This window comes from Callospermophilus lateralis, chromosome 1, assembly GCF_048772815.1.
Source record: "Callospermophilus lateralis isolate mCalLat2 chromosome 1, mCalLat2.hap1, whole genome shotgun sequence".
Lineage (NCBI taxonomy): Eukaryota > Metazoa > Chordata > Mammalia > Rodentia > Sciuridae > Callospermophilus > Callospermophilus lateralis.
Genome location: NC_135305.1, coordinates 191287108 through 191310360, shown reverse-complemented (window position 1 = coordinate 191310360; position 23253 = coordinate 191287108).

Below are 23253 nucleotides of genomic sequence, written 5' to 3'. Positions count from 1 at the left end.
ATCAGAGAGCTAGATAAGCAGAAACTAGATGAGATTAATTTTAGAGTTCTTCCTAAGACCAAGAGTCTGTGATCTTTCTCTGTCTTAAGAGACTCCTAAGGATGTTCGTTATCATGAGCGTGTTGGTTTGCTTTTCATCACTGACGAGAACAGCAAAATACCTGACTAGAACAACTTGGAGGAGGAAAAGTTATTTTCCTCATGGTCAGAGGTCTCAGTCCATGGTTGGCTGACTGCTTTGAACATTAGATCGGGCAGAACATCATGTCGGAAGGTTGTGTTGGAAGAAAGTTTCTCAATTCATGACAGCCAGGAAGCAAAGAGAGAGAAAGCAAGAGAACCAGGAGCTAGGGACAAGACAATGTCTCAAAGGGCATGCCCCAGTGACCTTCTTCCTCTACCTATATTCACCCTGCCTATAGTTACCATCCAGTAGTCCATTCAAATAATTAGTCCAACAAATGGATTAATCCACTGATGAGGTTACAACTCCCATATATAATCTTTTCACTTCTGCATACAGTTATATTGCCTAACACACAAGCTCTTTGGTGGACATCTTTAGATCCAACCATAACAGTGGGCTCCATTCTGAAAAGAATGTACATTCACTGTTGTCCCATATTTTATGCTGTTTGAAAAGCATAGGGCCTCTTCCCTGGGTAGACTCACTCTTTTTTTCTTCTCTGGGCCCTCTAGTTACTATGGCAACCCTAACCCTATTATTGTTTTATGATCATGTTGTTCTTCTCATTGCTAGGAACAGCTTTCTCTTTTTTTCCCCCCACCTTATTCATGTTTCTAACTTTTTAATGGAATTTCTAACACTCTTCATTCATTCTTTATCCATTACTTACACAAATATGAATTGAATGGATCTTACTTGTCACATACACAGGCAGTTGTTGAAAGAATTGAGATAAATGACATGGTCCCAGACCCAAGAGCTCACAATCTAGTGGCAGAGTTCAGTGTGACAAATGTAGAAACACTGAGAAATAGGATCCTGGGACAAAGAGAAACGAATCAGGGAAGGCTCTAGGAAGAGGCAATACTGGAGCTAGAACTATGAACAGTCAGGACGAAGGGTATTTGATTGTTGTTGATCCAATAAAGATCCCCACTTCTTCACATTTCTCTTTCATAAGATGGCACAGAAATAAAAGTTCCATGAGAAATAGTTAGAATTTACCCTGGACGTGGTGACCAAATTCTGCCTGCATAGCCATGAGAGTTCTTAAGGGACTGGGGAAGTAGTCCATCCACTTGAAAGTACAATGTAAAAGGCCAAAGCTTGGCAAATCCAAATCCCAAGAGTATAAAGCCACTGGGATTTGGGAACCTAGGACCATCAGAATTAAACAAGGGATTCACATTTTTTACAGGTAACACAAACTCCATATGTTTTAGGTAGTGTAAAGAAACAGCTTTGGGGGTGAGAATCAAGAGAACTGAATCCAATTCCTGCCTCTATCTCTAATGAGCCAAATCTTTGAACATTACCTCTAAGTATGTGAAAATATAAATGAATTTTTGGATCCCAGTAAGGAATATAAATAGTAGCAATTGAATTTAATGGCATTACAAATGTGTGAAACAACCTCACTGAAGAGGATGAGGGGAAAAGGTGTTGACCCAGGTGTCTTTGGGCCTGAGTGGCATCTGCAGGATTGAAGACGCACGGGCTGTAGGTAAGCTCTGTGCTTCAGTGGATAACACTGGTTTCTCAAGAGGGGTCTGGCTTAACAGCTCTGATGCTGCTACACTGCTGTACAAGAATGGAGGCATTGACTAAATGGATAGCATATGTGAAGAGCCAGTTTTCTCATTGTTGGAATAGGAGTTTAGAGACGGCAAAGGGGGAAGCTTTATGGATCTATGCAGTAATGGTTTCAAGTTGGAAGACAGCAGAAGGAATCATGATTAGCTTAATATAGACACCGATGTTTACAGATTAACTCTTTATAGACATTGATATATACCTGGGCTAGTATAGGCACGTGTGTTTTTGCTCTGATAGCTGAGAGAGCCTGTGAGAAATAACTGTAATAGCAATAACCTCACCGAGTACCCAGATCTTAGGTTCTAATGTCATTCTTCAGTGAACCAGGACACTTGGAAAAAATGACTCATCATAGGACTCCGAGAGGAACTCCACAAAATGAGTCTGGTTTATCTTTTAGCACCAGAAAGTAAGAAAGTACTTTTAAAAAAGAAGCACTGTGATAGGGATCTGTTAAAGGGAAATAGGAGCTCACTGTAAGAGCTTCCAACGGCTAAAGCTGGAAAAACTTAAGAAAAGACAATGAGTCTGTATTGACATCAATGATTGAAAAAGTTGGTAAATGGGGAAGAATGGATGAGTCTACCATGCAGAAGGATCCCATATTTATATAGCTATTCCATCCTGAAGGATGTAGAGCATAAATTCCCTTTCCTGAGACAGAGGCTCCCCATACTGACTTCCTTTAAGTCAGCATAGATAGGGGATGAAAAGAAAAGCTTCTCAGTGAAGAAAACTGACATTACTACTATAGGCAAAGCCAAGGGCTGTGAACTTGAATCAGGTCAGCAGGAAGTGTCCTTGATAGCATATTATGAAACTGGCACTTTTTTTTTTTTTTTACCTCTGTGGTCTTCCTCTCCGTAACACCGAATTCTAAGAGCAGAGCATGTTGCCAAATACCTGATCAGTGTTCCCCAAAACTCTTAAGGTCATCAGGAGCAATGTCTGAGGAGCAGTCAAAGGACATAAAATTCCTAAAAGTAATGGAGAATCTAAGAGCATGAAGAGGATACCAGCTAAACACTAGGTAAATTTAAATGAACAGTGAGTGGACTTTAGTTAGTTTATCATCTTTATTATTATTATTATTATTTTGGGCACAGGGGACTGAACTCAGGGGCACTTGACCACTGAGCCACATCCCTAGACCTATTTTGTATTTTATTTAGAGACAGGGTCTCACTGAGTTACTTAGCAACCTCGCTTTTGCTGAGACTGGCTTTGAACTCGCGATCCTCTTGCCTCAGCCTCCTGAGCTGCTGGGATTACAGGCATGTGCCACAGCACTCAGCTATTTTATTATTTGTGATAAATTAGGATATCCATATTAGTTGTTCATAATAGAGGAAATTGAATGTGGGATATATGGGAACTTTACTACTCAATTTTCCATAAACCAAAAACCATTCCAAGAAATAAAATCTCTCTAAAAGAAATAAGGTAAGGAAAAAAAAACTCTAAAGGATCTTTCTCATCATCCTGTTCATGGAAGAGCAAAGCTGTCATGCTCCATTTCTCCCTGGCACCGGACTTGTTGGGTGTATGGGAAATGGGTTTCAATGTGTCCTAGGGGATTGCAGGTTATTTTCCATCAGTTGCATGACTAAAGAGCAGTCGTGGCAGAAGGAAAAGAACACTCAGATGTGAAAGCAGCCAGTGCGCAGGATGTTGGTGGGCTGCCTGGCACCTGGGGCAGAGGGTACCAAGCTGCAATCATCCTAGCAGGCAGATGGCTTTTTGTTATTAAAATAGCCACATTCATTCTTCACTCCCATTGAAAGAGGAAGACATGGAGAAGAGGATGAATTGCTCTAAATCTTTTCAGATCTTTATTAATTGAATTTCTGATTAGCACATGTATTGCATAACGAGGTTCCAAGGAGCAGCTGCAAATTCAGCCTCGTTTAACATTCTGTTCCCATGATGTTTCTATGTAGGTGGGGGGTAATTGGCACTACGAGTCTGTGCACCCTGGTCCTGGGTGCAATTTTTACCAAGTAATGAGATGAATGACTACTTGGCAGGAGGTTTGAAGTCAATGACAGCATCTATGCTTCCTCAATTCGCTTTTCATGTGTATCTTTCTTTGTAGAGGAGCTGAACATATTTCCTTCTGATAAGACTTAGAAGATGTAGGATTCTAGGAGAATATCGAGACTTAGAGAAATGATGTGACTTGGCCAGTGTCATACAATGGCCAAACGTGACTTGGAAACTTGCTGTTCAAAGCGTAGATGTGCATAGCAGAAATGTCTACCTCACCTGCTTATTAGTAATGAAGAATTTTAGGACTCATTCCAGATCTACTATATCAGAAATCTGCATTTTAGCAAGTTTTCCTAGTGGTTCATGTTCATAAAAAATATAAGGCTAATTTATTATCTCTGATTGTAATACTATATAATGGTATTATATAGTATGTTTTGGGCTGTAAGTAATAGTGTAAAAAAACAGAGCATAAACAAGCAAGATTTTTTTATTATTTCTTACAAAGTTAGGAAAAGGTATTTTCATGATAGACTTTTTAAGACTTATCATTTTCCCATTCCTTTACTTTAAGTGTATGATTTTGTTGCCTTGTTGGTACAAAATGGCTACTACAGTTCAAACAACTGAGTCCAAAGACAAGAGTAGCTGGATGAAGGGAGAGGTTTGGAGAGAGCCAGAGACTTATGTTCACACATTCATCTCATAGTTTGAAAATCTTTGAAAGTCTTAAGGGTACACCTTCCCTTGGGTGGACTTTTCCTTCTCTGGGTGTTTGAACCCAGGGCTTTGAACATGCTAGGCAAGTGGTCTCCCACTGAGCTACATCCCAGCTCCTAGTCCATTTTGGTTTTTTTGAATAGAGTCTCACTAAGTTTCTCAGGCTGGCCTCAAACTTGTGATCCTCCTGCCTGAGCCTCCCATCTCCCTAGTAGCTGGGATTATACCCTTGTGTCTTGTGTTTTTCTTTCTTTCTTTTTGGTACTAGGGATTGAACCCAGAGGTACTTAACCACTGTGCTTCATCCCCAGCCCTTTTTATTTTTTATTTTGAGATGGAGTTGTTGAGAGCCACAGCCAAAGGGGCCCCAGCAAACTTCCAGCTGCCAGCTGATGATTGGGTCACAGAGGCCCCAGCAACTTCTAGCTGCCAACTGATTGGCTCCTCTGCGGTGATGCTCATTGGGCTGTTTCCCCGCCCTTTCAGACCATGGAGCTGCTCATTGGGGGACTTTTTTTGACTCCGCCCATGCGACCCAGCCAATCGGCCTCAAGAGCAGGAGGAGTGGGGGAGATGGAGAGGCTTGTGGGAAGCCGGTGGTGGCAGTTGGGCTCTGAAGGTTTTCCTGAGGAGCTGTTTTGTTTGGCGTGTGTGGTTCTAAAAATAAAGTTTGTTTCTTTTGACAAGTGTCTCCTGAATTGTGCCCAGCCAGACTGCGGCAATGGAGTCTTACTAAGTTTCTTAGGGTCTATCTAATTTACTGAGGCTGGCTTTGAATTTATAATTCTCTTGCCTCAGCCTCCTGAGTCTCTGGGATTACAGGCATGCACTACCATGCCAGCCTTTTGCATCTTTTTTTTTTTTTTTGTATTAAGTTTTGGTCACATGGACATTCTTTAGTTGGAAGAGAGGCTTAGAAAATCTCATAGTGTGAGTTGATCTCCACCAGTAAGGAAATGGCCATGGGATAAGTGGCCTGTGAAATTTTAAATTAATATCACACAAAAACATTTCAATATATGTTAAAAGCCCCTTACTGATGAAATATAAATAACACTCAAAATATATACTAAATGAAAGTGTTTCCTCCTAGAGGAAGAAATCTGTCTCAGAAATACCATTAGTGAGATTATATTTTCCTGAAAAGGAACAATAAATATTTTGAAAATCTGGCTCTCTAAGTATAGTCTTTAGGGATATTTATAACCTGTCAGTCAGGTTAAGACTGTGTAAGATAATGGAGCTCAAAGAGGCTTTTCCAACAAGTAGATTTGGATATTTTCCTTCCTAGTTACTAGATATGAACACTTGAGTAAATTAATTAAATACTCTTAGTCTCATTTGGCCCTCTGTAAAGTGAAGAACTCCATGCAGATTTAAAATGCCTTGAGATGGGAAGTGTTGGTATATAGAATGTGCTTCTTCAGTGTGAGCTTCTTTTTTTCTTCTGATATATATACATATGACTATTGGTCCTTGATCAAAGACCATGTCATATAAACAAACCCACATTACTGAAAGTAGCATCACTTGCAGCTTGCAGGGGTTTTGGGGGATTGGGGTGGGATGGGATGGCAGGAGCATTTCTTGTAAAGCCTGATGTTGTGTTTATGACCATGACTCATCTGGTTTTCTAACTAGGAAACTTCATCTGAGGGGATCTTTGGCTACTCTAACAGGTACTCATGTTGGGAGGCTGTGTGTTTAGGATGAATTAGTTTATTAATGCTGTCCTGAGATTACGTTCATGGCAACAGTGCTTCTCCTCATGAGCAACTGGGGCTATCAGTGCATTCATCCTAGTTTTTTGGCATGTATGGCTCTTTAGTTCTGACCAACAAGAAGGGAGGTGCACGTCCTTGTGTTCTGGATTCTGGATTCTGCTGCACAACTTGCTTTGGGCCAGTGGGAGGTTAGCAGAACTGATTCAACTAGAGGCTTTAAAAAGCCCTTGTGCAATTAGGTTTGCACTTCTTTTTTTTCCCTTTTTCTTTTAAATTTTTTCAATTAGTTATACATGACGATAGAATGCACTTTTGTACATTAAACATAAATGGAATGTAACTTCTGTTTCTTCTGGTTGTACATGATGTAGAGTTACACAGGTCATGTAATCATATATGCTCATAGGGTAATAATGTCCAATTCATTCTATCATTCCTACTCCCATTCCCCTCCCCTCTCTTCATTCCCTTCTGTTTAGTCAAAATACCACTATTCTTCCCACCCCCACAGTTTATTGTGAATTAGCAACTGCATATCAGAGAAAGCATTTGGCTTTTGGTTCTTTGGGATTGGATTATTTCCCTTAACATAATGTTCTCCAGTTCTGTCCATTTACAGGCAAATGCCATAATTTTATTCTTCTTTTAGGCTGATTAATATTCCATTGTGTGTGTATGTATAGGTGTATATATATCACAGTTTCCATATCCATTCATCTGTTGAAAGTCACCTAGGTTGGTTCCATTTTTTAGCTCTTGTGAATTGAGCTGCTATAAACATTGATGTGGCTGCATCACTGTAATATGCTGATTTGGGGTACAAACCTAGGAGTTGGGATGACTGGGTCAAATGGTAGTTCCATTCCAAGTTTTCTTAGGAATCTCCATACTGCTGTCCCTACTAGTTGCACTAAGTTGCAGTCTCACCAGCAATGTATGAGTGTATTAGGTTTGCACTTCTTAATCTTTGCTTTGGCTATGAGAATGATCTGCCCAAACCAGCCTGTTGGTTCCACGGAGAAGATGAGAGACATGTGGTGCAGAGGTACTCTCAAACACAGAGTAGATCAGTCAACTCCAACCAATGCAAAAACTCAAGAGAAATAATAATTTTAAAAAAATGTTCTTTTAAGCTAATGAGCTTAGGGGGGTTGTTTGTTACATAGCACTATCTAACTGATGCAATCTGTCTTCATTTTATAAATCAGTCCCAGTCTGGATGATATGTAGTCACAATAGACATGACGGACTCCCTTTCACAAGGATTTTCTCCTGATTTTTCTTCTGGCTCTTTGGCATGGTTTCTTCAGATGTAATTTAAAACTATGCATGGCATGTTGTCACTTGGTTTACTAAATTGCATACCGATTCTCAAGTATATGAAAGGCACATCAAAATTTATGGAGATGATAATTGTATCTAATGAATTTTTCAAATGAAAGGGATATTTTTATTTGAAAACCACCAGTATTTGCATAGCTGGTAGCTTTTTCCTGACCATAGTGAGTCCAATCAGCAGAGAACAGTTCTTCAGGACTCTTATCAAGTAGTCTGACTTGCCATTCCGTTGTTATTTCCCCCATCCATTATTCATTGTTTTAACATTTACAGTTTGGGAAAGCCAGCAGGGTACAGCTTCTTCCTTCTTCCTGGGAGTTGTCCATCTTATCTCTTTTATATAAATAAAATATTTTGAGGTGTCTGAAAGGAACATTTGGAAGGCAATTACAGATACAGATAAACTCCAGATGTGAATTGATAGTGCACTTTACTAGGAAGAGAATAGCCAGGACAATTTCCTCCTGCTATTTTGAACTGATGTGAGGTGTGTTCTGTTTTGACAGGCAGATTTTTTTTTTCCTGATACTGTTTGTTCCTAGTCACTGGAGACATTCAGCTTCAGGGAACAGTTAAAGTTACAGGTGAATTGGACAACTTGCTTTCTTGTATTTGGATCATGATTGTACCTTCGAATGGGGGCGAAGGATATATTGTTTATCCATTACCCATGTGTAGAACACTCCCACATTGTCGAATGCTGCCTGAATCTACATTAATTTAGGTACTAGGTGCATTGCCAAAGGCATAGGCAGGAATATTTTCATAAAATATTCTGGTCCTCTGACCAGAAGGGACCCTGAAAATATTTTTGTTAGTTGTTCAAGTGAAATAGAGTTACCACTGTGGCTAGAAGATATATTTTTCAGTGGCATTGGGTATGAGGTAGTTTTAGTTGATGTCTGAACAAGACATTAAATAACAATTAATTTCATACTAAATGATGTTCCCTGCCTGATACTATGAATCATTCTGATTATGTTCCATAGAAAGTTTCATGTTGATACTACTATGTATTTATGGCTCCTCAAATGCTGGGTAATTTCCATAATTTTTCACAAAAGGAAGGGGAATGTATCTAGACAGAATTTAATATCATTGTTTAGGTTAACATGTATTTATTTCTATGGATGTCTTTTATTTATGGGCAAGTAATAAGGGTGATCCCTTGAAGGTTTCACCAGGAAGAAATAGCAAAAATCAGGAAGGTAGCATCCATGAAGTTGGTTGCAAAAAAGAAAAAAAAGAAAAAAGAAAAGAAAGAAAAAAAAAATTGGGAAACACTGATCTAGTCCTACCTGGGTGAAGAGTCAGTGACTCAGTAAAAAAGAGCTCATTTTTTTTTTATGACAACATAGCTTGTAGAGGAAACTTAAGGAAATATTGATATTTATAGATAGTGATCATTTATATTAATGGTGAAGAGTAGAATTTTGAAGTTTGTTTCTTAAATGATACCCAATGTGTCTTTATATAAAGGAGTCAGATCACATACTGGACACATACTTACACTCTGGCTAATTTGGATTTGAGTGTCAGGTCTACCAATGTGGGACATGGCAAGACGAGTAACTTTTCTGTGCTTTGTTTCATCTAAAATGTGATGAGACATCAATCAATGACATCAAACTCACTGTCATGGAGGTTAAATAAGGTAATGTAAATAAGTGCCCAGTACAAGGACTTGCTAAATACCTGAGCTGGTCATCAGTAGGGTGTAGGTACTTTCATGTGATTGGGGGCATATTAATATTTCTAGTATGTTGTTCATATTTTTTATTAATGCATTATAGTTGTATATAATGGTGGGATTCATTGTCACATATTTGTTCATGCACATGGATTGCATACTGTATCTGGGTATCCATCTCCTTAAGTTTTGGAAAATTTTCTGTCATTATTGCCCTGAAGAGGTTATCCTTACCTTAGTATTCAAATTATAATCATCTTTGATTCCAATTCTTAAATTTGGTCTTTTAATGTTGTCTAAGAATTCTTGTATATTCTGGTCATCTTTACGATTACCTTTTCTTTGATGCTGTCTGAATGCTCAAGGTTGGCACTCTGTCTTCTGGTTCTGATTCTGTCTTCAGCATGGTCTATTCTATTAGAGAGACTTTGAGCTGAATATTTTATTTGATTTGTGTCTTTTATTTCCAAGATTTCTGTTTGGTTTTTTTTCAAAATCTCTACCTCCTTATTGAATTTCTCATTTGTATTCTGAACCAACTTCCTTAAATCATTCAGTTGTTTTTCTGTGTTCTTTTGATGATCATTGATCATTTTAAATCATTCTTTCTAATTCTTTTTCTGTTATTTCATTCATTTAATATCTTTGGAGTGCTTCAATGAATTATGAGCTTTAGGCAGCATCATGTTACCTTGTTTTTTCATAGTTTTTATATTTCTGTGTTGGGTTTTATGTGTCTATGGGGATGGCTTTCTCCTCTTTCAATGTGCCAGGTGCCATAAATACCTTTCATTAGCTTCAGATTGGTCCTATAAGCTATAGCTTTCTTCTATTGAAGAAAACTTTGGCTCAGTGAGATTCGATAACTTATTCAGGTTCCCATAAAATAGTAAATGGAAGAGCCAGTGCTTAATAGATTTTAGACAGAAAATGAATAATCTATGTGCAACAGACTATGTATTATTATAGATTAATACATAAAATTCTCTCAGTTGTAATAGGAAGCATTATAGCATAGTGGTTAAGAGAAGGGACAATATCCTACCTCAGTTACCAACATGGTTCTGTATTTCCCAGCTAGGTGAATTTAGGTGCTAATTAATGTCCATTTCTTCTCTCAAATGGGAAGAGTAATAGTACTCTCACTTTGATGTGTGATGAGAATTAAATGAGAAGATTCCTATAAGCATGGTGTGTCTGACCTGTTAAAAGGGATATTGTATGCTAGCTATGAATGTTATTATGATACTGGTGAAAGTAGCTAGATATCCAACAAATTCAGGCTGAACAAATGAATGATATTGGGTAGACTTGTTTTTTAAAAACCCAGGAATCTTGACTTCTTTCATACCATTGTGTGGATCTCTAGCTGTAGTTTTGCTCTTTGCTTTTATTTATATACTGATATAGCTTTTGTTAAATAGGTGCGTGCGTGTGTGTGTGTGTGTGTGTGTGTGTGAGAGAGAGAGAGAAATTCCACTACTCATTCATGTAAAAAGCTACAAGCTTCCAGCTCATTTAATAAGAAGTGCAATTATATGGCTTATATATAGAAAACTCTATGAGAATTACTTGGTCTCTGAAATGTTTAGTGAATAATTTAAGTTTTAAAAGAAAGTGTACTTGCAAAATAGTCATGATCATGGTAGTCATGTGACATGTGAATAAATGAATTTGTATCTGACAATCCGCATGACTTCCATCTGAATTTTGATCCAATCTTCTACTAGCTCAGGCAATATCTTGCTCACTACCTGAATTTTAAAAATAAGCTGAAATTTTATCATATTGCAGACTTTTAATATAGCCTTTTGCGTTAATATTCTGGAATATTCTACACTGTGGTTTGGTTCTCAAATCTTAGCTGCAATAGTATAACTTCACAGTCTTGTTAAACATAAAATGGGGGTGTGGCAGGTGATTTAGTAGGCCTGGGTGTGACCTAGGAATCTCAAATTCCTAACTGGTTCTGAGGTAATGCTTATGCTGTTGGTACAAAGGTCACACTTTGAAAGTTATTGTCCCATAATTAAAATCTTTGGCATTTCCATGGAAGAGAATATTAAAAATATAGGGCCTCTTGGGCCATACTTAGTATCCATAAAGATTAGCTCTTTGTCTTGGAAGAGAAAACACAGTTGTGCCTAGGTGAGCCTGCATGATATTCCTGCCTGCATTTTAATATATTCTGGGAAACCTATTTCTCCTCAGTCTATCCCTGGAGGAGTTTCTTAGTGTTTCTGATAGTGGTAAAATTGGTATATGGAATGTGCAGAACTTGTGAGGTTTAAGTTCACAAATCAAAGTACTAACTTATTTTCATTTCCCACTTGTTTATAAAAATATTTTTTTCCAGGGAGATATTTTTCTCTTCCAAATGAAAACTCTGGCAGGCCTATGATGTTTCTGTTTATTTTTATTAGTCGACAAGTTAAAACACACATAAAACACACACATACACACACACACACACACACACACACACACACACATCCACACATCCCAGTTCACTTGTTTGCTTTTAGTAGCTAAAGGGTTCAGTAGAAAATACCATTTAAACCCCTGTGATGAATTTAATAGAGGCTTTCAAATCAAGCTTTGGTCTGCTTCCAGTAGCAAGTGTGTGAGGGAGAAGTCAAGGTATGAGAACTACAACTAGCGCTTCTGCCTTTTCCTCACCAGTGACTCTTTGAGATTCCAGTGAGGAGGATGGGGTGGGAAGAAAGGGGGTGGGTGGAGATGAGGAGGATGGGATGCTGTTACTTGAACTAGTTTTTTCATTAGCTGACTTGGTGCTTTGGGGGATAAACAAGTGTTTAAGTGTCTGTGTGACCCTTTTGCTAACTCAGTGGAGATTTTTGCTGGGTTCTACTTTTTCATGGTTGCCTTGACCTGGGTGGACACATCTCTATTACAGGCAGTTTTAACCTTTTCAGGAATTGGCCGTTTGGACTCTTTATTCTTGTTGCTGGGGACCTTGATCCCTGAAGAGACCCTCATCCCTGAGAAGATCCTGTTGGAAAGAACTCCCAGTAACTCTATGGCTGTCTCTCTTCACCCACTCAACCCTATTCTTTATCACAGGGAGAATTCATGCATTCCTTGACCCTTTGGACTCTGAGATTCCCTAACAATTCCAAGCAAGTGGTCTTCTGGTACCTCTAAGGAAGTTAGTTAAATTAGCTCTCATTTGACAAAATTTTCCTGGGGAGCAGAGTGGAAGGAAAACTTCAGTCCACTAGTTCTCTCACTAAAAAAGATTGAATATTCACTTTTCCAAGTGATCTTATAGTCTTCTTTCACCAGACTTTAGCACTCATCATCCTTCCCCCTAGGAGGTGGTATAACCACAGCAGAGTAATAATTCTCTGCAGAGAAATCTCGTTGCAAATATTCCTCTTCCATACTCCATAACTCCTTGGTCTGGCTGAGAGGGCTAAGAGTTACAGAACTGGTTCTTAGAATTATTTTACAAATTCTTTAAGTGCTCATTTGGCAACTTGCTTTGTAATTTCACATTTATCGAAATGTTGGTGCCTAGTTGAGATTTCAATTTTAAAATTCTCTTCTTTGAATTCAGTCCGCCCACCAAAAGTTCATTTTCCCCACATGGAGCTATATCATCTCACTTAGAATCAATTCAGCTAAACTCCATGCAATTCAAATGAATCAACTATTTATCGCAGGTATTTGTGCTAACACTGCTGATGTAAATATGGAAATATATAAACCCTCACACCAAGGTGTTCACAATTTAATAGGAGAGACAGTCATGTAAAAACATATAGAAGAAGCAAATAAGTTTTTGCATAGAGAAACAGGTGGTTTTTCCCTTCCTTTGACAGGAAGTGAAGGAAGTATTTGCCTCTGAGTTGAGTTTTGAAGCAGGAAGGGAGTTTACTGAGCAGAAGGAGAGGTGAAGATGGGAGATGGGAAAGTTGTCTCTCTAGACAGAGTACAGTATGTACATCATTTGTATTTGTAAAGTACAAATAAAAAAAAAATTGTAACTCTATTTGTAAAGTACAGTATGTACCTCAGAAGACATTGTGAGAATTATTTGTTCATACAAGATACCTGGTGTTATGTCTTGTTTTTAAATTCAGGTTCTATAAGAAGCAGGCACAAAGACAAAATTAAGCATGCAAGGACCTTATTAGGTGAAATGTCTTAGATGGAAGGTTCAATAAGGCTGTCGTCTTGAGTCAAAGTTGGCTGTTAGAGTTCTGTTTCTCCACTGCACAGTCAGTTCTAACTGTGGTACTGTTGTTACCATGGGGCAGACTATGGGAAGCAAGAGCTCAGTGCCCTGGGTTTCAGAGGGCAGTATCTGGGGCCCACAAATGATGTCTCTATAGTTGATGCCTATAGATGTTGCATTTCCATGGCCAGCACATCTGATATGCAAGTGGTACTTATTATATTATTTTTATTTCAGGAAATAGAAAATATGTGAGTCAATATGTATTGGTGGTAAAAAAAAATGGGTTGCCTTTAGAGAACTGAAGATAGTTTGGTATTTTCTTAATGTAAAGTGAAAATTTGGAAATAAGGAATGATTGAAAGATAAGAGGAGGCAGATCCTTTGCATTAGCTAGTGTAGATCAAATGCTCTTCATCACATATAGCTCATTTCTTGTGCAGATAAAACACTTAAAACAGATGTTCCTGTTCAGTAGGCAGTTTGCCTCCATGTGGTGATTCAGGGACTCAGGCCCCTTTCACTTGGTAGCTCTACCATCTGTCAGGCCCTATGATTTGCATCCAGCTGTTGGAAGGTAGAAGAAAGCAAGGAGGCTGCTATGGACCAAGAGGCACCCATCATTTTTGCTTACTTTCCATAAACCAGACCTTGTTACCTGGCCATACCTAGAAAGAAGGCAATCTACAAAATCAATTTCCTCTTGGACATCTGCTTCCAAGCTAAAACTCTGATGCCAATGAAAACATTAATTTTGGAGACAAGTTAGCCACCCTTTCATGCTGATTGTCTTTACAGACTAAGGTATTTAGATGATGGAGAGCTACTAAAGAATTCTAAGCAGTAGAATGATCTGATGACATTTGCATTTTAATGATCATGAGGTTACTGTGTACCAGACTATGCCCTACGTTTGATACCAGTATTCACAAGAACTCTATGTGGTAGTTGTTGTAATTATGCTGCAATTGCATTTGAGAAAATGGAACATGCAAAGTTTGGGTAAGTGGTTCAAGGTTATTTAGCCTTTGTATGACAAACATAGGACCCTTACTTAAACAATCTGATTCCAGAGTCTATGTATGTAACCATTTGACCAAACCTGGGAAAATGTGTGTGATGCATTTAAGAATCCCAGCTGATTTCTCTGTGTTTCAGGAGGCCATGAGATATTCAATGAGACATATGCTCTCAATGCTGAACTTGAGCCAGACAGCTGCTGCCAAATGATATTCCCAACCATCCATACTACTAGAGTGGCTTTTCTTCTTTGTGAATTTGTGCCTTGGATCACTTATAGACTAGAGGCTTCCTAATTTATCAGGTGAACTGAAGTAGGATAGATAGTTATTGTGTCTTCCCAGTGGATGACATAAAGTGTGCAATGAGATGCCAACATCCTTAGCTAAGCAGCTCAATCTGCATAGTGGATCCAAAAAATTGGAGAAGCAGTGGGAAGTCTATTTTCATGGAAGGATGATGCTTTCTATGCAGCCATTCAGTGCCTTCTGCTCTCTCTTCTGATGTGGCCCTGAGAGGACAGTGCCAGGCTGAGAACCAGTTCTCAGCTGCTGTGGCTCCTCCCCAGGGGCAAGGGTGGAATGACACCAATTAAGAGGTGTGAAGATGTGAATGCCATTTGTCCTGCCTTCTGCTCTATCCACAGTGTGACTGTGAGCTTTGACACCTGTGAGGGAGATAGGAGGAGGCAATATTTTAATTAGGTTTCTCCACAGACATGCACAGAGCTTGAATTTTGTATGTTCGGAGGAGGAGTCAAATGTGACTTTGTTTTCTTATGCTATTTAAATACGAAGTAACTTTGAATTCTGTTGCTGAATTCTTTTCTTACATTTGGCACTACATTTTGAGTGCCCAAACAAGTGGAGCAGGGTGAAAAATAGCATTGTTGGATTAGCTGGCATCAGAGTGTCTCTTAGGAAAGAACAAATATGAGTTTAGACAAGTGTGTTGATAAAACACTTAGGGTGTGGAGGATAGAGCCTGGGGAAATGACTAAGAAGGTAACAGTATTATAAAGGAAAAAGCTCTTATGTAAATATTTTACAGAAGAAATAAAGGGGAATTTGGGAAAGGCACAGGGAAGGAAAGAGAAAACCAGGCAATATGGTAGAAATAGCAGTTGGAAGGAATTTGGGAGCCAATGGGCGCCTGAAGGGGACTAAGGACTGAGGTCTAATGTTTGAATTTAATACTTTCTCCCTTCTTTCTTCTGTTCCTTCCTTCCTCTCCCCTGTCATTGAAAACACCTGGCAGTGCTTTCAGGTTGTGTGAAATATGCAAACCATCACGACAGATTTTGAGTAAAATAAAAGGAAGGGAACCAAGTCCCTGTCTAGGTAAGCTTGGAGTAAAAATGATGTGAGTCATTCAGTCACAGGAAGGCAAGGGAAAATGAGGCCAAGAAAAAAGCAGGAGCAGGAATTTATCTTGGAGAGGACTCTCAGCTTTCCACATGATACGTGACGTGCATCTTGAGCCAATTTCCTTTCAATCTTGAACAGTAGCCTCAGAAGACAGCCTGAGTGACATAAGAGAAGGAGGATTAAACTCAAATTCTGCAGGGAGTTCTCACTGACAGAGAAAGCCCCGTAGTTAAATAAGCATGCAAGGTGGTCACACCAGATACCACATCATCTCACATCCATCCTTATTTTCATAGTGATGTACAGTTTGAGGCTGTTTAGTTCAGTTCCTTAGATTAAAGTGCATGGTGCTATCAAGCACAGAACCTAGGCTCTGGATCAGAAACATGGACTGGAAAACTGCCTATACTATTCATGAATGATTCACTCAGAGATTATTTTGCCTTATATAATTAATTTTTATTTGGTTTACCTGTTTGTTATCTATTTACTCAATAGAGAGCAGACAGCAAGGCTTATGAAACAGCAACAGTCTGTTTTGTTGATATTACATCCTTAATGCCTGGTACATAATGGAGACTCCATATACATAAATTTATAGAGTCTCCATTATATATATATATATATATCTCCATTATATATATATTTATGTATATATGTGAGGAGTCTCCATTATATATGTATTTATGCATACATATGGAATCTTCATTATGTATTTATGCATATATATTTATGCATATATTTATTTATGCATATATATGCATAAATCCTTTTTTTAACTTTCTGTTTATAAACCTGAAAAGAATGGAAGTGAGACTAGCACCTCTCCAACTACCAGTTATGAGAAGAAGGTAATCAATGAGTTCTATTGCCAGAACTAGTTTCATATTTAATGTCAACCTTCTTGGCCTTTCAGATTCATTGGTTGGCTCTCTTTCTGGACTGGTTGAGTACATTCTTCCTCATCACCATGCTCTATGACTTTCGCCACCCTACCAGTGTTGTCCCTGGCTCTATCAAGATGTTGGAGGAAAAGAATAGAGGATGTGTTACGTACCTCTGGTAATAGAAAAAGCATCAAGCATATGCCCTTCATCCACTGCAGAGATCCAAATTTGTTAACGGCCTGTACTCCTCTCTGTCTACCGAACCCAGGGAAAAGGGGTTAGGTTGACTCCTAGCTTCGAGGGGGCTCTTCTCTGAATGTTTCCACTGTGGGAAGACCTGTCAGTGAATATTGTTATTCTGTTAATTGATAGTCACCAAAGGAGAAAGCAGTTCCCAAACCCACAGTAGACAATGAAAAAGAAAGGATAGAAGAAAAGAACATGGTTCTGGAGTAAGAATGACACTACTGGAGAAGTTAGGGGCACAGTTGAAATCATCAGAGAGAAGGCAGGAACAGGAACAGACATCACAACATAAAGCAGATGTCCCTAGGAGAAGGAACTCCCCATCTGAGCATGGTACCCAGCTTTGCAACTGCAGGTTCCAACTTAAAATTTACAGATAGGCAGGATTTGTGTTATTTAACAGCAGGGAGATCTTGTTAGGAGAAGTAGACAATCTGTTTGTAGAGTCTGAGACTAAAGTTTGAGGGACCTAAGAAACCAGGTTCCTGGGCCATGTGAAGAAAGAGGATTCACCTAGGTTTTCACGAAGAGTCGATTATTTCTAGAGTCTGTCTACCAACATGTCATTGTAACAGATTCTGGGAGTACCTATCCTGACCTTTTTAGGTTATTTTAGGTTATACTTATTAAACTTTTTTTAGGACCAGCCCTACAAGTTATAGTAGTTCTGTGTATGTTATCCATGTTTGATGAATGATATCTTGAATGCAGACCCAAACAACTTGGATACCAGGTTTGACTCTGTCTTGACCATATTCTGTGACCTAGGAAAACCCTAAGGCCCTCTCTGAATTCTCATAACCTCATGTGAAAAGTGAAGCACTATTGTCGTAGTACTTTTCACACATCTCAAGAGGCCTTGAGATTTTCATTCAGCATATTGCAATCATATATTCCCATTTCCTTCTTTTGGGTTACTACTGCACTTCTCGAGCTATCTGTAGTGGGTAATCAGAAACAAACTGTGGTTCAAGATCTAATTGTCACCCCTGTTGGCCAGTTGTTGGGGGAAGTGATGCATACTGACAAAATTAAGTCTCTACTGGGTATCCACAAGGAGGCACAGTTGGCAGAGGCTCCCCAATCTGTTAAAATATTTACCACCAGGTGAAAACTTTCGCCTGGGAGGCTTGGTAGTTGCAGATAGTTCCAGTGTAGTCCCTGAACTCTGGAACACTGCAAATGAACTTGAATTCCACTCACCAGGCTCTTCCTGTGCAACTGGCATCTCCTGCTATGAACACTTCCTTAGAAACTCCCCCTTCTTGTCAATAAAACTTAATAGTGAATTTAACTGAGTCCTAGATTCATCATAACAATTTAGTGTTCTCTATTCTTAGGGGCTTACTTTTCAAACATTCCTTGGAAGTATGGGAAAACATGAGCCTTCTATTCTGGGGAGAAAAGAAAGAAGTAAACCAGTCACATTTCTGTATTAAAGTTGTCTGAATTGGCAACAATCTAGATGATAGACTGGATCATCTCTAAGGTCTCTTCTAACTCTTAACATACTCTTCACTTGAAGCCAAGAGCAATAGGATGCAGCTTTTCTTGCTGGCCCCAGTAAATACATTAAGAAAACTTAAAACCCTTTAGGAATTTCAGACTCCAAAGCACACAAGGGCATGAGTGGCTGAACTCAACCTAAATCTTGGTGGTCATGGTTTAGTGGATTTGGGGACACCAAACTTTTGTTGTACCATGATTTAGGAAGCTGGGTACAGTCTTTGAAAATCAGTCTCTAAATGTATCGTGTATGAATTTAATTGTTATCTAAATTAATTAGTAGGCAGATTCTTCATCAGTAGAGGTCCCAACAACTGTTGGAAGGGATTTTCATGGGGAATTGAATTTAGGGGCAAATTACAGTGAAACGCAGCCAGTTGTTTCATACTGCGAGACTCGTGGGCAAACATCTGAGACCTTTCCCCTACATGGACTGACATTTTCCATCATAGCTCAGTCTGTTTAATCAGGTTTCATGATGCTGCCTGAATCATGACAAGTATTGTCATTCTGTATTTGTTCAGTCAACTGAAATATTCCAGAACCATCTGTGGGCTATTCCAAGGTGCTAAGATTTGTAGGTTAGAATCTAGGATGTGTATTTGACTGCGTGGTTTATGCAGGATTTTATGAAGAGGAGGAGGGCTTTGTTTATTTGTTCACTTCTTCATTCATATTTCTATTAATTCATGAATCCATCCATCTATCCAAGTCTTTCTTCCATCATTAGGTATCAATTATGCATCAGGCACAGTGAGAGTTAACAAGAGTCTTAGATACTTCTATTTGGAAATGTCAAGAAGCCAGAAAGGGACACTGTTTTCATTTTAATATCAGGAGGAGCTAAATTACCTGGGGTATGTTCATTTCCGATTTTTTTTTTTTTTTGAGGTTAAGTGGCTGCTGTGAGCAATAATCTGAGTCTAGGCTGCCCTTCTACCACTGTGGGAAACAGTCTGATGCTTTTTCGGGGAAAAGGCAGGAGCCCTCAGGGGGAAAGGAGGACTTCTCCATTTCTTTCTGTATTTTAGGTTCTCAGAGAACAACATTTGGGACCCCATATGGGGCACACCTCTCCCCAGGGCCCCCCTCTCATTGCATCTTTTTAAAGGATTTAGATGCTATTCTAATGTAATGCAAATTTGATTGATTATCTAAACACATACCCCCTTTAAGGGAGGAAGCCAGATGAAGCCATCTAAATATACCTGCCTAAAATTAAAGCAATTAACCTAGAAACACACTCAGGACTTCCATCTCTGATCCATTTTCACAGGCAGAGGGATTTACAAAGTTTATATTTTTATCCATGATATTGCACATTCTTATTTCTCTTTACCGAAGATCAGGTCATTCTTTGCCAATCTGATGGGAGAGGCCAAGGGAAAACTCTATTCTTGGACTTACATGGGTATTTTGTGAGCAGTCTTAGCAAAGCTTCCAAAAAAAAATACCAATAAAAAAATAAAAACAAGCAAACTCAAACCTCATGGTTAGCAAAAGCCCATGTGCTGCATCTGAAAACTAGGAATAAGAGAACCTCATTGGGCTGTTGTGGGGAGTTGATGAAACAACACAAAGATGATTCTCAATGGCTGGGTACATAAGCAGTGCTCCATAGCCATGACTATCTCCCCTCTATTCATTTTGAGGAAAATATCAGTTTGGGGCTCTGGGAGAGGTCAGTCATGGTTGTCTAAGGTCCTCCTGGGAGATAAGAATTATTGTTCGACATTCACCTGAAGAATGAAAAGATGGAGAAAGGTGAAGAAGGAGGAAGGAGGCAGATGATGTTGGGCTTCCTTAGGGAGCCGGCTGCTTCACAGCAGAAAGATCAGTTGGAGCTCACCCTACAAAGAAAGTGCAGATGATACTGCTAGTTTGCTAATTCCTCTGTGACTCTCAGAGAAATGTCCCAGGCTCCTGAGGTTGCCAATATATTGAAGCCACATCTCAGGTGCCAGGACTCAGAGCAGGGGCCAGGTGGAACAGAAAAATCCCTCTTCCAAGGTGCTTCTTCAGGAAGCACCTGATGTTCCCTCCCTCCTTCCTGCTCTGGTCTCTGTTACACCAAGTTTCTGAGCCTGTGTTCCTCAGGAACTGACAGCCCAGAAGGGTAAGTAAGCCTGTACTGTTTAACGAGCACTGTGCAAAGAGAACATGACTGAATTGAGAAGTCCAGCTCTTTCCAACACAGCACAATCTAACACAGAGATAGCGGATGTTTTCTGGTTATATAACTGACTGAGTTAAAATCTCTGGGATGCCAGTCACTGAACCTTTTCAACAAAGAAGTCTTAATACCTAACTAGTGGTGCTGTTGAAGGATAACGGGGCACATAGAAAAATTAACCCAATATTTTATTTCTAGAAAGGATCCAACACGTCCTAGCTATTATTTTCATGGTTTGCCTCTTCCTTTCAACTTTCCCTGTGCACAAAACCTTGGGATCAAACAAATGCATGGACTTCACAGAGGAAATGTTTGCAGAGCCACTTCAAGAGCTTGTCTTTGGCATGAAGTCTACACTCCCCTTGCGGGTCTCCTTTCCTTTGCAGATGCTTCCTGGGTCTCCCAGATGAATTGCTTACACTTGAATCCTTGGTTCAGGGTCTGCTTCTAGAGGAACCCAACTGAGACAGTAGAATTAAGCCCAGGGAAGAACAATCATCTGAATATGGTGCTCTTGAGGGGGGACAGGGTCTTAATGTTGTTTCCTCCCTAGCACCTAGGTTATAGTTTGATTCATCTATCTTAACAAATAATTATGAAAATGAGAGACAGAGGCAACATTTTAGCCCTTGAGGAAGCAAAGTAGAAAGCTACATGTAAGTTATTAAATAACCAGCATTATTTTATATAGTAATTAACTGTTTAGGACTTTAGAAAGCACTTTCATAAATATCCTCTGAGGAACTCTATTTTACAGATGAGGAAACAGTCCCAGAGTATTATACTAACTTGATCAAGGATGCATGGGTAGCGGTACTGGAAACCACAGTGCAGCTTGTGCCATGATGTCCAGGTCTTAGTATACTTATTGTCAGCATCATGCCAGCAGCATGGTACCTCCACTACCTAGGAATAGAAGGTCACACTCAGCTGTCACTTTTTAGCCAGAGACGCTACCTTGAGCATGAACCAGGTTGCTTCTCTCCTCTGAGTTCCTCTGATTCAGGGATTCTTAACCTGGGGTCCATGATGGACTCAGGACTTAGCATTTAGATTTCATATTTGCTCTTTTGTAAGGGGATCCTTAACTTCTATCATATTCTCAAACAAGTCTGAGACCCAAAAGAAGAACCATTGTCCGAGGTACTGCCACCACCTTGACTGACTTGTATGATGACAGTGTGTTTTCACAGTCTCCACTTGCTCCATCTACTTCACTGTCCTTGATTAGACTTGAGGACAATCTAAGCGTCTTCAATGCATTCAATATTATCAGTGGGTCTCTCTGCCTTCCTTCCAAGAACTGGGAAAAAAACACTTAGGGCTCTTAATATGCAAATTATTCTTTGAAGGGGGGCTATGCTTGGATGTTATACAAGTCCAGATTTTAACCCAAGACTTACCAATATTGGGCAGTAATCAACCTTCCAGCCTTATCCCCCATTATTTCTATTTTTCCCGAATGTCCAGTGTAACTGGACCATGCCATTTCCTGAACCTTTCCTTCTCTCCAGCCTTTTGTACATCATAAATCCCATTTGAAATGTTCCTGAGACTTCTAGCCTGTTGAAATCCTACCATTACTTCAAAGAACAGCTCAAATGCCCTTTTCTCTGCCAAGACTTTCTGTCCTAACATAGAATGATATTTATAATGACAGCTAACATTTTTTGAAGGCTTGTGATGTACCAGGCACAGTGGTTAAGAAGTTTTTGGCAAATATTTATGCCAAAAGCTTTCAAGGATTGGAAAGATTAAGCAATGTTGGCTTCTCTAACAAAAAAAACAAAACAAAACAAAATAATCTTAGTGACTCCACAGAATTGAAACTTGTTCCTCATGTTTGTGAAGTCTAAATAAGTGTGTCTGATGAGCAGACACATGGGGATTTAGGGACTTGGCCTTTTCCATCTTGTGGCTCTGCCATCTTTAATAAGCACTTTCTAAGCTTGCTGCCTTGGAGATAAAGGATAAGTGATCACATGTGGATGCTCTGATGGGCTAGTCCTAGAAATGTCATATATTTTATGCATTTCCACTCCTGTTCTGTTATCTAAAGTTTAGTCATTAAGCTGGATGTGGTAGCACACACCTGTAATTCTAGCAGCTCAGGAGGCTGAGGCAGCAGGATCGCAAGTTTGAGTCCAACGGCAGCAACTTGGTGAGACCCTGTCTCTAAATAAATAAATAAATAAATAAGGGCTGGGCATGCGCCTTAGTGGTACATTGCCACTGAACACCCCTGAGTTTAATCCCCAGTACAAAAAAAAAAAAGTCTAGTTATCTGACTATGAAATACTTGTTTGTATCAAGGAGAAAATTACTTTGGTAAAAATTTAAATGTCTTTGCCACAAGGGTGTTCTGCTGGTGTTTTGGTCTGAGTGTGTCCCGTGAATTTCTTTAAAATCTAATCCCCACTGTAAGGGTCTTAGGAGGGTGGGACCTCTGGGAAGTGATTAGGTCATGTGGGTGCAACTCTCATGAACCATCTCAGAGAGACCCCTGGAAAGTTCCTCCCTGTGAGCATGCAGCAAGATGCTGGCAGCTTATGAGCCAGGCAGAAGGCTCTCGCCAGACCCCAAGCCTGCCAGTGTCTTGATCTTGGACT